General features: G+C 39.7%; 1 protein-coding gene across 3 annotated transcripts in view; it reads right to left on the minus strand.

Moving 5' to 3' along the window:
- ARHGAP24 (Rho GTPase activating protein 24) overlaps window positions 1-15,058 on the minus strand; it is a 308,726-nt gene that overhangs the window by 158,594 nt on the left and 135,074 nt on the right. The window contains exon 1 of one of the 3 annotated variants that reach the window (XM_089526174.1): window positions 12,191-12,603. The exons of the other annotated variants lie outside the window; for them this stretch is intronic. The gene's annotated coding sequence lies outside the window, so the exon portion shown is untranslated. Of the gene's footprint in view, window positions 1-12,190; window positions 12,604-15,058 lie in introns of those variants that run through there. 3 annotated transcript variants of the gene reach the window in all.

Raw genomic sequence — 15,058 nt, forward strand, 5'->3', positions numbered from 1 at the left:
TCCAAGGTATCTCATTATGTATGCATATGCAAATTGAGATATTCCAAAATCCAATAATAATAATAATAATAATAATAAAAAATTGAAATCCAAGACATCTCAGGTCCCAAGCATTTTGAATAAGGGAGACTCAACCTGTATAGGAGAATCCTGCAAAACCCAAACACTACAAATTTCCTGAACTTACTAGAACATTATACTTATACAAACAAGACTTTCAATGCATGTATCATTTATTTATATATTTATATATTTGCACATTAAATGCTCCAGGGCTTCCGTTTGGTACATCTAGAGCTATGTATGAAAATTCACTCTCAGTTTGATAGATGTGCGGATACCATAGTGCCACTCAATGCTCCATCAGAGAAAAGCAAAATTAGTAATCCTGGCTATATATATATATATATATATAGAGAGAGAGAGAGAGAGAGAGAGGGAGGGAGAGGGAGAGGGAGAGAGTTTAAAAACAATAAAATGCTATACAGCATTAGGTTAAAATTAAAAACAAGTTGTCGGGCAGAGAGACATACATCACAAAATTGAGATCATATTCATAAACATACACAAAGGGAGGAAGCTAGAATTTATTAGCTAGGTTGGGAAGGCCTGCTGGAAGAGATCGCTTTTAAGAGCCTTTTTGAAGGCTGTAAGAGTGGGGATATGGCGGATCTCTTCCGGCAAGTCATTCCACAACTTCATCGCAGCAGTAGAGAAGGCCCTTTGAGTAACCGAAGTTAGCCTAGCTCTTTTTGGCTGAAGTAGGTTCTTACTTGAGGACCTTAATGTGCGGGACAGGCAGTACGGAAGAAGGCGTTCCCTTAAGTATTCTGGACCCAAGCCATTGTATGTGTATGTATGTGTATGTGTGCGTATGTATGTATGTATACACACACAATGCAATTTTCTCTCAGTGAACTTGAAACTAACTCAATTTTCTCTCAGTGGATTCAAAACTAACTTGATTTTTTTTTATTAAAAAGAAAAAAAAACAAGGATTGAGCACTTAATTCAGAATGATTTGAGAGACATTAGAAGATGAAGAAGAGGTCAGAGAAAGAAAGATGAGTTACTTGCAGTGGGACTAACAAATTGAGCTGAAGCAAAGTGGAGATTGAGGAGAGGAGAGGGGAGACTGGGATCAGTGCATTGAGCAATGGATTGGAAGTGAGCAGAAGAGTGGCAGGAAGATGGGACAGACCAGCAGGCTGATGACTGTGGAAAATGAAAAAGTTGGGGGTAAAGAACTGTGGAGGTTGTGAAAAGCAAGAGGTGAGTGGAGGTGATGGGACAATAGTGGTAGACTGAGGAGCTGGGAACAGAAACCTAAGAGTGAGAGTGACTGTAGGTGTGAGAACGGAAACAAATGTGGTGTCAAGGCGACCAAAGGAGATAGTAGACAGTGAAGGTGTATGGAAAAGGAAACTGGACTATGAGGAAGGTAGTGAGGTCGAGGAATGACAATGATGAGATGGCAGAGATGGGATGGAAGGTGGAGAATGATGGTGAGACAAAGACAGTAGTATGAGAGTAAAGATCTTGGAAACTGGAGAGGAGGTGAAAGAATTGGAATGTGTACAGTCCACCTTGCCTTATGAATGTGAACTGGAATGTGTACACCCTTGCCTTATGCGGTGAATCCATTCCGGACCTCCTTCCCCTGCATAAGGCTAAAAGCGTGTATGCTGGAGCCCCATTAGATATAATGGGGATCGTGCTTGCCATGCGGCCATGCACATGTACCACGGGCATGCGCACCACTCTTCCAATCTTCCAGCGGCTTCTGCGTAAGCTGGTAGCCACCTAGAATGAGCCCGCATATGGCGCCGGCTCATTGTAATACATTTCAGAGACGGTGAATACAAGACCAAAATATAATAAAATATAACAGGTTTGGGAGGTGGGAAAGTAACATCAATTAAGTTAATCAAATTGAACATATTGAATTTATTGTAACATCAAGTATTAATCAGTAAGGATTTGCATAAATGAATTAACTAAGAGATTTAATTATTTTAGAAGACATACACTTCTGTGATTAGTAATCCTGGCTTTTGAAAATAACTTAATTGAAAAAAAATCAACTACAGATTTGCAGAGATATCACAGTGTACTAGACTTTAATAGCAATTCCAATCATAACAGTAGGATGACTTACACAATATACATTTACTTCCTAGTCACTGTATTTAGGGGCCTAAACATGAAAGACACCAAATCTTGTCTGATCTTGGAAACTAAACAAGGTCAGCTCTGATCAATAATTGGACAAGAGACTGCCGATGAAGACCAGGTGCTGTAGCCTATATTTCAGAGGAAGGAACTGGCAGACCTACCTCTTAGTATTGTTTGTCTAAGAAAACCCTGTGAAATTCATGGGGTCACCATACATTGATAGGTGACTTGAAGGCACATTCGTGCACACAATTATTTAGTATGTGGAAATTTTATTTTAAATTTATTTCCTTTACCTGGAAGCTTCACAACACAGTTTTCTAATTAAAATGCATCAATTTAGTGGCATTATTTGTTATCGATGAAAATCTCACCCATAGCATCCTATCTGGAATTAAACCTGGATCCTTTCTTCTCTGTAACTGAAATACTAAAGTGCAAGACTATCCAGCCCTGAACAAGCCTAATGCAAATGAGTAGGAAAACAGGCAGTTGACATTGAAAGCCATTGGTCCACCATGGATTACACCAAGGAACTGGTGTCTTCCAGCAGTTTTGAACTATGACTCCCATAAGGTCCAATCAACACAGCCAATGATAAAGGATTCTGGGAAATGAGGCTAAAAACTGCAGAGGGCACTGGAATGCATACCCTTGGTCTTCAGCACTTTGCAGATGCTGCCATTGCCAGGAGGATTATAGGACCACTCCTGGGCATTCATATATTATTCTAACAAAGGGTTACATAGGTGATCATTATCAGCACAGTATTTAACAAAACGCAGGTTGTTTGTAAACAGAGATTCTTGCTCCAGCCAGCACAACATATCTGTTGCTGTGTGGACACACAATTCTTGCTAGCATAGGGTTAGTCAACTTGGTTTGAGCTCCAGATCCTAGAAGTCCTGAACACTGTCCCTGTTGGCTAGGACTGATAGTAGTTGCCTGGAAGGGCTCAGGATGCCTTACTCTGCACTAGTGTTGTGTAAATCTATTTATGCCACAGCAGCAAAGCAAATCACAAGTTCTTCTTCATCCTACTTCTACCATGAACACTAGTCCCATTTTTTTTTCAGGCTGCCAGATATCATTCACTGGTGTACAAGAAGAGCCCCTGCTGCAACAGATCAATGTTCCATCCAGTCTAGCAGCCTGCTTTTCACTGTGGCCAGCTACATAACACTGGGGAGCATACAAGCAGATCTTGTGAACAACAGTCTCTTTTAGAACTAGTATCAAGGGTATGCTGCCTCTGAATCATAGAATTGGAAGAAACCACAGGGGCCATCCAGTCCAACCCCCTGACATACAGGAAGACACAAACAAAACAATCTTGACAGATGACTGTCCAGCCAGTGTTTAAGAGCCTATGAACAAGGATACTCCCCCACACTCAGGCCTGAACTTGGCACCTTGGGCATGCAGGCATACCTCTCACAGTTGATAAACAAGAGAAAATACCAAGTCACGATCAAACACAATCAGAATTTTAAAACCTTTGCTCTTTTGGTTTATAGCACTCAGAAAATCTCACCCATTGGAGATTTTCTGGGAGCTGTAGTCCAAAGAAGAAATTTTTCCAGGGTCTGTGCACAACTGCCAAATAACCAAAGCCTTCCTGTTCAATACATGTTGATGACAATGTAACCTGAGTTAGTAAAGCTGAAAGAGAAAGCAGTCAGACTGTAAAGAAAAACTTTCATTCAGAAATACTGCAAAGTTAGTCCTTGGGAATGGCATAGCTTTATAAATTCCTTCCTTTGAAAACTTGTTTTCTTTTGGCTACCCATATTAAATTATTTATTTTAATGTTGTTTGGGAGCAGTATAACAGCTTTCTATTTGGTCTGCCATCTAGTGGCTAGTGGCTAACATTTAGTATCTAACAAATTATTTAAATTCAATACCATCATCTATTGAAAAATGGGGTTTACACTTGTGTTGCATCCACTTACATACATACAAAAATTGTTACAGCAGCTGCATAAGACAAGTCAATATTACAGAGCTGTCGTATTATAGAGTCAGTGCATGTAGGCCTCTTTATCCCAATGTTTTCAAAATTAAAATAAAATAAAAAAACAGCTTGACATGTAAAAGGCATTGAACCTAACTCTCTGAGGTTCAGGAAGAGTCACCTCCTCTCCCTGTCCTGATTTTCTGTAATTGCCAAGTTTTGAAACCTGGAACCTCATGCATCCATCAAAAGCATAGCAATAAATAATTAAATACTTGAACTGCATCTCTCTGAATCCTTCAGCCAGGATGGAGAGTGGCTATCCTGACTGGCACATTCTGGGAACTGTTGATCAAAAAAATAACTTTCTCGGCAGTGATTCAATCTATGCACTCTGCCATTGACCATGACTGACAGGGATCAGAAGGCTATTGATGAAAAATCAAGTAGGTCAGTTGATTGTTATCTGAAAGTTCTGCAAGAAAACAGAAATACTGAAACTGGTACAGCTGAGCATGCAAACAGGATTAGCAGCATGCAAAACAAAGCAAAAGTGATGAGTAACTCCATTGCCTGGGAGAATGAATACACTGGGTATCAGTGAAGACAGCTCAAGCTCAACTCACAGGAGATTAAAATTGTCCCCAGAAAAGGCCAAATTTGTGCTGTGTATCCTTGTGTTGTGTATCTCTGTTAAAAGGTCTAAACACTCTAAATCCACCAGATCTTGTCTAATGTTGGAAGCTAAGCAGGGTCAACCCTGGCTAGTACTTCACTGGGAGACTGCTAACAAATACCAGGTGCTGTGGGCACCTGTGGGTTATATTTCAGAGGAAGGAACTGGCAAATTCATCTCTGTGTCTTCCTTGCTTGAAGAAAACCCTATAAAATTCATGAAGTCACCATGAGTTGACAGGTGACTTCAAGGTACACACATACACATCTTTATTAAAGCCCCAAAACCATACACCAAGCATATGAACTTGAGAAAGGGACATAGGTTAAAAGGTGCACCAAGTGGTCCATTGCAAGTCATTTCTCACATTACCAAAATGTCTGTACATGCTTGGCACAGACATTCAAGGAACTGTAGAACAAAAGTATTCCAAAGGCAAAGAAACACAATAGGTCTCAATACTGAAATGATTAATTTTTATGAAGCTGCTGTAGTCCATTGGTATACTGTTCCCATAAAATCATTTTTATTGTTGTTATTTATCAGAGATGCAATCAACTGGTCCTACAGGCAATTGGTTTTAATCTACAAACATCAGCCTTAGCCACTTCAGGAGATTATCAGGCAAGGAAAGGGATGCCCTTGTCCCATCCTTTTCCTGTCCTTATGGAGCAATCGCGAAAAGATTTTCATACAATGTCACGCTTATCCTGTCAGTGTCCCGTCAGTGAACTGCAATTGACTGTGATCATGTGAAAGATTTTCTTACAACATTGCACTTATCCTGTCATTGTCCCATCATTGAAATGGAATTGTCCTGTCATTTTGTATTAATGGGAGTCAGAGTTAATACAATTCCACTTCAATAACAGGATAAGCACAACGTCTATGAAATACTTTCACACGATTCCAAGAAGGACAAGATAAGGATGGGAGAGCGATCCCATTCCTGTCCCATCCCCATCTCATAATCTCCACAATCAATGATGAAGGATTATGGAAGCTGCCATCAAAAATGTTTGGAAAGCCACAGTTGTCCATGCCAGCCTATTAGATTAATATTATACCATGTTGATTGTTCTTATCAGGAATGGATATGTACATATGCATACATACACTACACTACACACACACTCACACACAAAATTAGCCCCTGGATCAAAAAACCAGATTATAACATTTTAAAGAGAGAGAGAGACAGGCAGACAGAAAGACCTTCTGGCTTGCAGTGAAAAATATTTCTAAAGGCTACATTCTCACTCCTCTCTCCCCAGAAATCTGTTTTCCAAGGTTCCTCTTCAGAACCATCTCTTTTCCCCCAGCACTATCATTCTACCCAACTTTGCCCACTGTCTCCCAGCTACTGTTTATTTTTCCATTTCTCTCTATCACACACACACACACACACACACACACACACACACACACGATGCAACTAGATTCTTTGCAATTTCAAAACATTTAATTTGAGAACCATCTAGAAGGGGTGTAATTCTTTGCTAATTTTCTTCTCCAGTGAATCAACAAGTAAATGTAGCAATTTTCTTCTTGTTGTAGGAAAGCATTTGAAAACTTAGCTATTTGCTGTTTTGGACTTATCCTGTGCAACATTTACATACAGTTGTTTTGTTTTTCTGTAGAAAATAATCATGTGTACATTTTGCATAGAATAAGTCCTGGACTGAGAAGATTCTCATCAGTCCACAATTCTTCCTATCCGAGTTATTCAACAATCAAGAAATATATTTTGTGACCATTTAAAATATTTTGAAACATTCTTCCCATCCCTACATTGTTGAGGAATTACAGCTGCAGCAGATCTGACTCTGAAATACTCAGTCAAATGTTACTTCTGTTCAAATCTCCAAAATGTGTCATTGTGTAATCAGAAATCTTTGCTATACCCAGTGTTAATATGTACCAGAGCAGACTCTACTCTGCATTAGTTCTCTGGCACATTGTGATCACCAATTACATCAGTTCAGTTGATTTCAGTCAGTAAACTTTGCCTGGAACTAATACCAGTTTAGCTCCAAGGAGTAAGTATAGATTGCACTTTAAAAACACTGTGTTTTCCACAATCATACCTGCTAAAGAAGAACACTAACTTTTCACAGTGTGGAACCACAACACTAGAAATTATCAGTGTGCAAACAAGCCTCCAAGATGCATTTTTAGAAGATTTTTCACCAGGGAACAGGAGAATTTCATTGCAAAGTTTGCTTTACTTTTCCTGAGTTCCTTTCAGACTGGCCTATGCTGTAATCCTTAGATAAAAACTCAGCAGCTGACTGTCCCTTTAGGACTGCTACTTTATTTAGCATCCAAAAGGCTTGAGCTGACTTTACAAACATCAACAAGAGTTCACAATTCAAAGTCACTCTCTCTGGATGCTCTAAAATTCATTCAGCATAACAAGACAGCACAAAACCAGAGCAGAACTGTGACAAATGAGAGAATAGTCTTTCCGGCTTTCCAAACAAAGACACAAGCAGCAAAGCTGCAACAGCTTTTATTAGTGGAAAGTGGACAAACGTGCCCTTTGAGGTTAATATATCTTCTGCTAAGGAGCAAATGCCATTCATGCACATAAATAAGGCCAAAAACATTTACAGTAACTAGGCAATGCATAATGGGAATGGACATTTGGACTGTAGCAATTCTAATTAACCTTCTCAGCATGTAACTGGGTTTTATTTTCCTGAAGTGTTTTGGTTATGCTTGTGCTGTAGCATATAGTCAACAGAAATTTCTTTCAAGCATTCACATCATTTGCCAGAGAAGTGGATATATTGCTTTAGTGGAACAGTAAAGGAAAGGAAAGAGATAAAGTAAAGCATGATAAGTCTATGGTACTCTGCTCTGGAACCTTCTTTTGCGGATGAAGCCAGCTGGCACACATAATGGGTAAACTTAATGAGATCTATTCAAGGCTTATTTTAGAACTGAGTCTAGACAAGAAGCTTGGCCTAGGACAGGCAGGTCAAGCAAAGGATGAATCACAGGGCATTATGAGATGGCAGAAGTGGATTCAAAGTCAGATGGCTTTGGGGATGGGAAGAATTTTCTGTGTATATCAGGCGCTGCAGTTAATAGAATGAGCTCCTGCATTGGAAGGATATATTTCTTCAGCCTTTCTCAAGTTAGTGTCACTCATATGGATTAAAACTCCTATGAGCCCCAACTAAACAGTGAGAAATAGTGGAAGTTCAAATTCAAAACATCTAGAGAGCACCAGGTTCGGAAAGACTTTATTGCATATACCAGAAGACTGGTGCTTGAGTTACAAAGGAGCAGAGAAGGCCCATCTTATTTGTTCTCTCTCTGTGATGGCCTTCCCTTAATAATGAGAGCATGTGACTTGCCCAAAGTTACCCAGTGTGTTTCCATGGCTAAGCAGGGATTTGGATCTTGTTCTCCTAGAATCTTAGTCCAACAACCAATCACTATTCCATGTTTTTGGCCTTCTTGGAGACTCTTTGTAGAAGGACTTCGGGGTGCAATTTGGCTAAGATTAAGGAACCATGGGTGTGCATTACATTAAAAGATCCTTGGGTCTTTTCTGCTGTAATTCAGACTCTATAACAAATAGGAAAAGCCACAGCATGTGTATCATGAGTCTTAGAGGTGGATACAGCTTGCAGGAACTTTCCCAAACACACTCTTTATCGCCTATTATTGTACCTGGATTTAGTGATGTAAATCTTCCATTTATTTCACTCCTGCAAACAAGAATGAAACATTTCAAAAGTTTCTTCCCTGCTGGGAAAAATTATGAGAGGTTTTGACATATTCCAATGGTTTTGTGCATTTGGGGAATTCTTGTGCAAAATAACTTTTAAAAATTTAAAAATGGAAACTTTTTTGGTACATTTTTGCACCTTAATTTTTTTCACATACACTAACTCTTCTTGTTGCTGCTGCTTCTGATGAGTGGAGCACCAACCTCCTTGTTCAAACAAAGGGCAAAAGAGTTCAGTGTGGTTGACAGAATTTTCTATAGGATGCCTTAGACATACTTTCTTACCAAGCATGAGAAAATTTGCCAATATTGTTTATACCCCTACTAGACAGACATGAACAGCCTAGAATTGCCTTAGGACAGGTACCCAAAATGTTTATGCTATTACTTGGGGAGAAAAGGCATTTTTCATTTTCCCTTGAATGGAATATCTGATATCAGCTGATCCAGAGACAGCATGACATTTCCTCCTGCTTGGCAGGTCATTGTCTCTGGTCATTTTCAAGTAGTTCGTCTGCTATCTCCCCCATACTTTTAATCAACTTGAATCAACATCTCTTGACCTGTCCTGGAAGCGACAGTAGAATCATAGTCAACTGTAGTCGGCAGCCAGCAGCTTCTATATTAGTAGGGCAGTCAATCCATTCTGGGATTTAAAGGGCTAGCCATAGTCCTGAATCCCCAAAATACATTCAGCAGCTTGGACAACCCCTTTAAAGCTCCAACTAAAATCCAGAGGATATTTACTGCTCCACTGATGTGGAAGCCATTAGCCACCACTGTATCATAGTGTCAAAAGGGGGGGGATCTTGTAGAGTAACCAATCCAATCTCCATAGCCCCTGTAGATATTCCCAAGTTAGAGCATCCTCAACAGATGGCATCTCAGTCACTTCCAACATCTGCCAGTAAACCATGTCTTATCCCATATGCCTGACACCAGGTAAAAAGAGTCAAACGGCAAAGGAAAGAACCTTAGACCAACATACGAGTAATTAGTTGCTGCTTCAATGTCTAGAGACATTGGGACCAATAGAGAAGTGAGACTTTTTTGGACTCCATCTTTCAGAATCCCATGGCCATCATGGCTACGTGATTCTGAAATTTGTAGTCTAAAATATTACATTTTTCCATCTCTGGAACAATCAGTTATTATACACGTTAACTAGGAATAGAAATAATATGCAAAAATATTTTTTAAAGTGGTAACAAACATGCTTCTTTCAATTGTAGAGAAAATATCATGTGATGAATCCTGGACTGACCAGACTTTTTGTAGTTTGTGACTCTGTACAAAATTCACACATGAATGATTTGCTCTGAAAACAGCTTTTCCCATGCAGAAATATTATATTCTGGGCAGAAAAAGCTGGTCCCTGTGCAGAAAAAGCTGTTTTCTGTTGGAAAAAAAAAAGCCTGTGCAAATTTTGCATGGAATAAGTCCTGAATTGTAAGTAGGCTTCAAAAACTGTGTGGTTTTTAGTGTTTTTTGCAACAGGAAGAAAAATTGCTTGAATTACTTATTCATTTCTTCAAGAAGAAACTTAGTGAAGAATTACATTTTTAACACCAACTGTGGCATAGATAGTACATAGCTTGCTCTAATCATTCCTTGACACTTTCCCAATATTTTGCCATGGTTCTAGGGCAGACACAACCTAGAGCCCAAGACAGGGCAATACAGCTAGGTACTCAATGGCAGGAGCTATCAGTGGTTTTAATTCAAACCTCAGTGGTATTCCTGCATTAGATTGGTATTACGTTATCCCAAGGGGATGGATGCTATTTGTTCCTAAGGACAAATGGACATTATACCTCTTTAAATGGGCTGAACATAAAAAAAGATATATCATAGGGTGGCTTTGTATTATGCAGATTTTTTCTCCACACATTCTTTGTCTAGAATGCATGAAAGTGTTTTGCTAATTCAAAAGATAAACATAAAATATTTATTTATTTTTAAAAATAATTTTCTCCCACTCATTTAGCATGAGATCTAAGACAGAGAACAAATAAAATAATATAAACAATTTAGGCAATTCCAAGTTAAAATCAATGAATACTTGAAACAAGATGAAAATAACTGAAACAAGTTTTAAAAGCTTTACAGGGCTGAAGGGCTTTTTTTAATGTAAATATTTAGGGGAAAAATTAGATACCAACGGCTATAATAAAAAGCCATGTCTTTACCTGGTGTTGAAAAAAAAGTAGAATTGGGGCTGGTCCAGCATTCAAGGGGAGACCATTCCACAAGTGTGGCACCACAGCCAGAAGGCCCTTTTTAGTATCCTCTCCCATACAGAGTTCCTGCATGGACTGGATGACCCTTGTGGTCTCTTCCAACTCTACAATTCTACGATTCTATGATCACAAAATCCCCACTGGTGGGATCTGGCCAATCTCAGTCATCAGGAAGGTATATATAGTCAGAGGCACTTTTTCAGGTATTAAGGGCTCAAGCCATTTAGGACTTTGAATGTCAGCACCAGGACCTTGAATACAGACTGGAAGTGAATTAGCAGCCAGTGGACTTCCTTTAAGACAGGTGTTATGCACTATCTGCATGGTACCTCCGTGAGCAATCTTACTACAGTATTTTGCACTAGTGGTAGCTTCCAAGTCATTTTCAAGGGCAGCCCCAAGTAGTCTAATTTAGTAGCTACCTGTGTGAGGATAACTGTGATTAAGTTATTCCTTGTCGTAAATTAGTGCAAATATGGAAGTTTGTTGCTGCCTAAGTTCTCATGGAAGAAAAAAACGGATCTTCTTTATCAGGAAATGTTTCCCATTAAACGTCAGTTTCTTCATTTCTCTATATCTGAATCTTAATACACTTGGATACATCCACCAATTTACATGTCCCATCCCTCCAATGCATACTATGACAGGAGAAATTTGAAACAACTATGCCAGACCTATTATTAATGGCAATTTAAAAAGACATATTGAACTAGAGTTTTTATCAGATTGCTTTTCATGTCTGCATATAAAACCACAACAAGTTACAGCAAGATAGGTTTATAGAAGCACAAAGTCTCAAACAAGGGATATGTTATTTGGGTTTCTAAATGCCTAGGATGACCCTAGGCGTGTGTCAGAGTTACTGGTAATTTGCAGGACTCAGTTTCCCTGTGAATCAGGTTAAACTCTGCTAATATATTCTGAATGCAATAAAGGAGATAGATAATCCCACAAGTTTCTCTGTAAAGTTTGAGCCTTTGTCTGAAATAAGAATAAACAATGTGCAATGCTACTGACAAAATATTTCCAAAGTGAAAAGCATCATCAAATGTACAAGTGACGTAAATTTGATGATACTTTATCAGGTACATTTTGTAGGAGTAAACTGTGAAAAAGATTTTATAGTTAGTCACACTTGAAATTCTCTCCACTTAAGAAAAACAAAAGAAGAAACTGAATCCATCACCACAGGAACTTTGATTCTCCAAGTCCTCATCATCTAAAGTGGTTCTTTAGGAAAAATTAGGATGCATAAAGATTTGTCGCCAGATATGCCTCACTAGTGCCTGGCAGTGTTAGGAACAGATTAGATGTAGATAGGACAGAGGGGGGAAAAACCACCTCCCTCTGGCTCTGTGGCTGGAAACATGCAAGAAATCTAAAGCAAGACAGAGCTCTCACCTTCCTCCAGCGAGTCCTCCAAGGAAACAAGAGCCAGCTGCAAATGTAGTCACCTCCAGCTCTGCCAACCAAAGCTGCTGCTGCTCTTGCTGTTCTCAGCTGCTCCCAGGCTCAGACGGCTTTGCTGCTCACACTCCCACTATCTGTGTGCTAGCTGCAATTTCTCCCATGACTCCATCAAGCAGGAATGGTAACAACTTCTTCTAGCACCGGTGCTATACTGGTGTACACACACACACACACTCACATAGTGCTGTTGTAAGTAAGGTAGGGGAGTGTACAAGGCCAGTGCAAGGTGAACAGTTGGAGCTCAAACAGGGAAGGGACCCCCACTGTCAACTCCTTTGGAGAGGGACTTGTTTTTGAAAGTACACTGAGCTATATAAATCGCAGCGTGAGACAAAAAGGAGGTCAGAAGTGCAATGAATAAGAGAATCCAAAAGGGATACTGACTCGGAGCCAGGCTGCACACATCAGAACTCTCTCGCTGTCTCCTCAGTTGTAAACAACACAGAGAACAAAGTATATTTTAGGCTGCAGCGTTTGCCATCACCCACAGAGCAATCCTGCCCAGATCCATTCAGTTTTGAATGAAGGAGGGTGTGAGAGAAAAAGAGAAGGGTGGATTGGGCAGAAGAGAGAATGGAGAACATTTTGAGCTTTTACATTAAGAGCAGAAGAACAAAATCAGCCCACTTCTCAGATTTTTCAAAAATGATCCTTTCCACCCTCCCAGCAAAGTTGTCCCAAAGCCCAAGCTCCACCCCCCAAAAATCTTGTTTGGGGGCTTCCTTCTTGTGTCTCTTTGTGCATTTCAAAATCATGACTTTATTCTCGTATGCTGTATTGACTCAGTTCCTACAAAAGGAAGTATCCTGAAGAAGAAAGCTGGAAGTAAGGTTTAAAATATGTTTTAATAGCTGATGGTTGTGAAAGGAATTTGTGGAATGAAACCATGAAAGTCTCATCAGACAGTAGCTATGGCTGTGTGCTAATCTTACTTACTTTCCTTTTAGACACAGGATACAGGGTCAATTAATTTTACCAAGGAATGCATGGAAAAGCATTCTAATGGATTGTGTCCCTTGTGTCACTTATTTATAGGAAAAGACCAAAACGTGATACATATCTTTGTGTGAGATTAACAAAATAAGATCGAAGAAAGTAAGGGCTGAGACTGTAGCATGCTGAATGTGTGTTAGAAACACACAATATTTATTTTTAAATGACTTATATTACTTTTATACAGTCAAAATGATTTACTTTCATGTATCATTTGCCTATAGTTTACTGATTTATTTGACAAGGTTTTCCATTACTTTCTAGATAGGAGCATACCCTCTTTTCTCCCCCTCCACTCCAAAACCAAGTGGCTTGTTGTGCAGGAACTAAAAATAATATTGGGCCTTTTTGTTCAAGCACTTGCCCAAGTCACCCTGGGGCTGAATGCCATGTGACTAGGCAGCTAGTTAACTATCAGCAAGCGGCAAGAAAGACTAAAATGCAGAGCAAGTCATTGTTGAAAATGAATCTGTGCAGCAGCTTTATTGTGTTCAGCATAGAGTTTAATGGTGAGGAAGGGGATTAAAGCAGAAGTAAAAGAACTGATTGCCATCTAGGGAGGTACAAAGTGGCAATTAACTGACAGCAGGGCATGGAGGACCACAATTCCAAGAATGTGGTGTTCAAGTCCAAAAGTGTGAAAGATGTTGAAGTTAGAGTTCCAGGAGCTGCCATTCCAAAGTGTGAAAAGTGTCTGCCAATCAGCTTCTTTTCAAACTTTAGACCCCAAATGGGCAGCTTGTGGCTCTCTGAATGTCACCTAATTCTGCTGTCATAAGCCCTAGCTGGCATGGACAGTAGCAAAGAATCCTTGGCACAGCTGTACAGCAATTTCTGGAGAGTCATAAATTGCTTATCCCTCATTTAGATTTATCATCTATAAGAGAAGGAGCCACTGCCTTCCCCCACCCGTACACACATCCCCAAACAAAGCAGAACCTGGAAACATTACTTTTCCAAGCTCCAAATCAAAGTACCTTGAGAATTATACTTCTCTGTGAGGTCATGACAATTGTTTTGAGGGTCCCTCATGACAAACCTTGTTGTTGTTGTTGTTGTTGTTGTTTGCCTTCAAGTTGTTTCTGACCCGAAAGCAAACCTATCATGGGGTTTCCTTGGCAAGATGTGTTAAGAGGAGGTTTATCATTGCCTTCCCCTGAGGCTGAGAGTATGTGCCTTGCTCAAGGTCACCCAGTGGGTTTTATGACCAAGAGAGGAATTGAACCCTGGTGAACTTAGTAGGTGAAGATCATCCCGGTCCATGAGATTTCTGATCCAAAACCTGGCACTTAGGGATGTTATCTTGTGCTGTCATCAGAGGTAGGCCCTGGAGATATTACAAAAGGCATCTCTCCTGGTGATTCATTAACATACCTTCCAATTTTCCTGATTTGGCAGGGACAGTCCTGATAAATCCTCTGTTGCCCCACTTTTTCAACTGCTTTTAAAACATGCCAGTTCTCTATCCACTTCCCCACTTTATCATCAGCTTACTTCAATTGTTACAAACTGCAAATACCTTGACCATTCCCTCTTATTGCTTGGTTACACACATCCCCATTTTCATCTGTGAAATGTTGGAAAGTATGAATTAAACATGACATTTTAGGCATCAACCACAGTTGCACAGTGTATGCCATTCAAAAGAAACCCTAGCAAATAAGGAACACACTCACACATTTTCAAGGCAGCACTTTCACTGTGAGATTCCTTAACCTCACCTTGAGTACCAGAAAAGAGGCCCTCAGATATGGGAACACTAAGCCCAGTATTGTATACTCTGACTAGAAAGAGCTCTGGCCATCT

The sequence above is a fragment of the Sceloporus occidentalis genome, unplaced genomic scaffold (genome assembly GCF_023333645.1).
Source record: "Sceloporus occidentalis isolate IW3139 unplaced genomic scaffold, rSceOcc1.0.p SCAF_5, whole genome shotgun sequence".
In the NCBI taxonomy this organism is placed as follows: domain Eukaryota; kingdom Metazoa; phylum Chordata; class Lepidosauria; order Squamata; family Phrynosomatidae; genus Sceloporus; species Sceloporus occidentalis.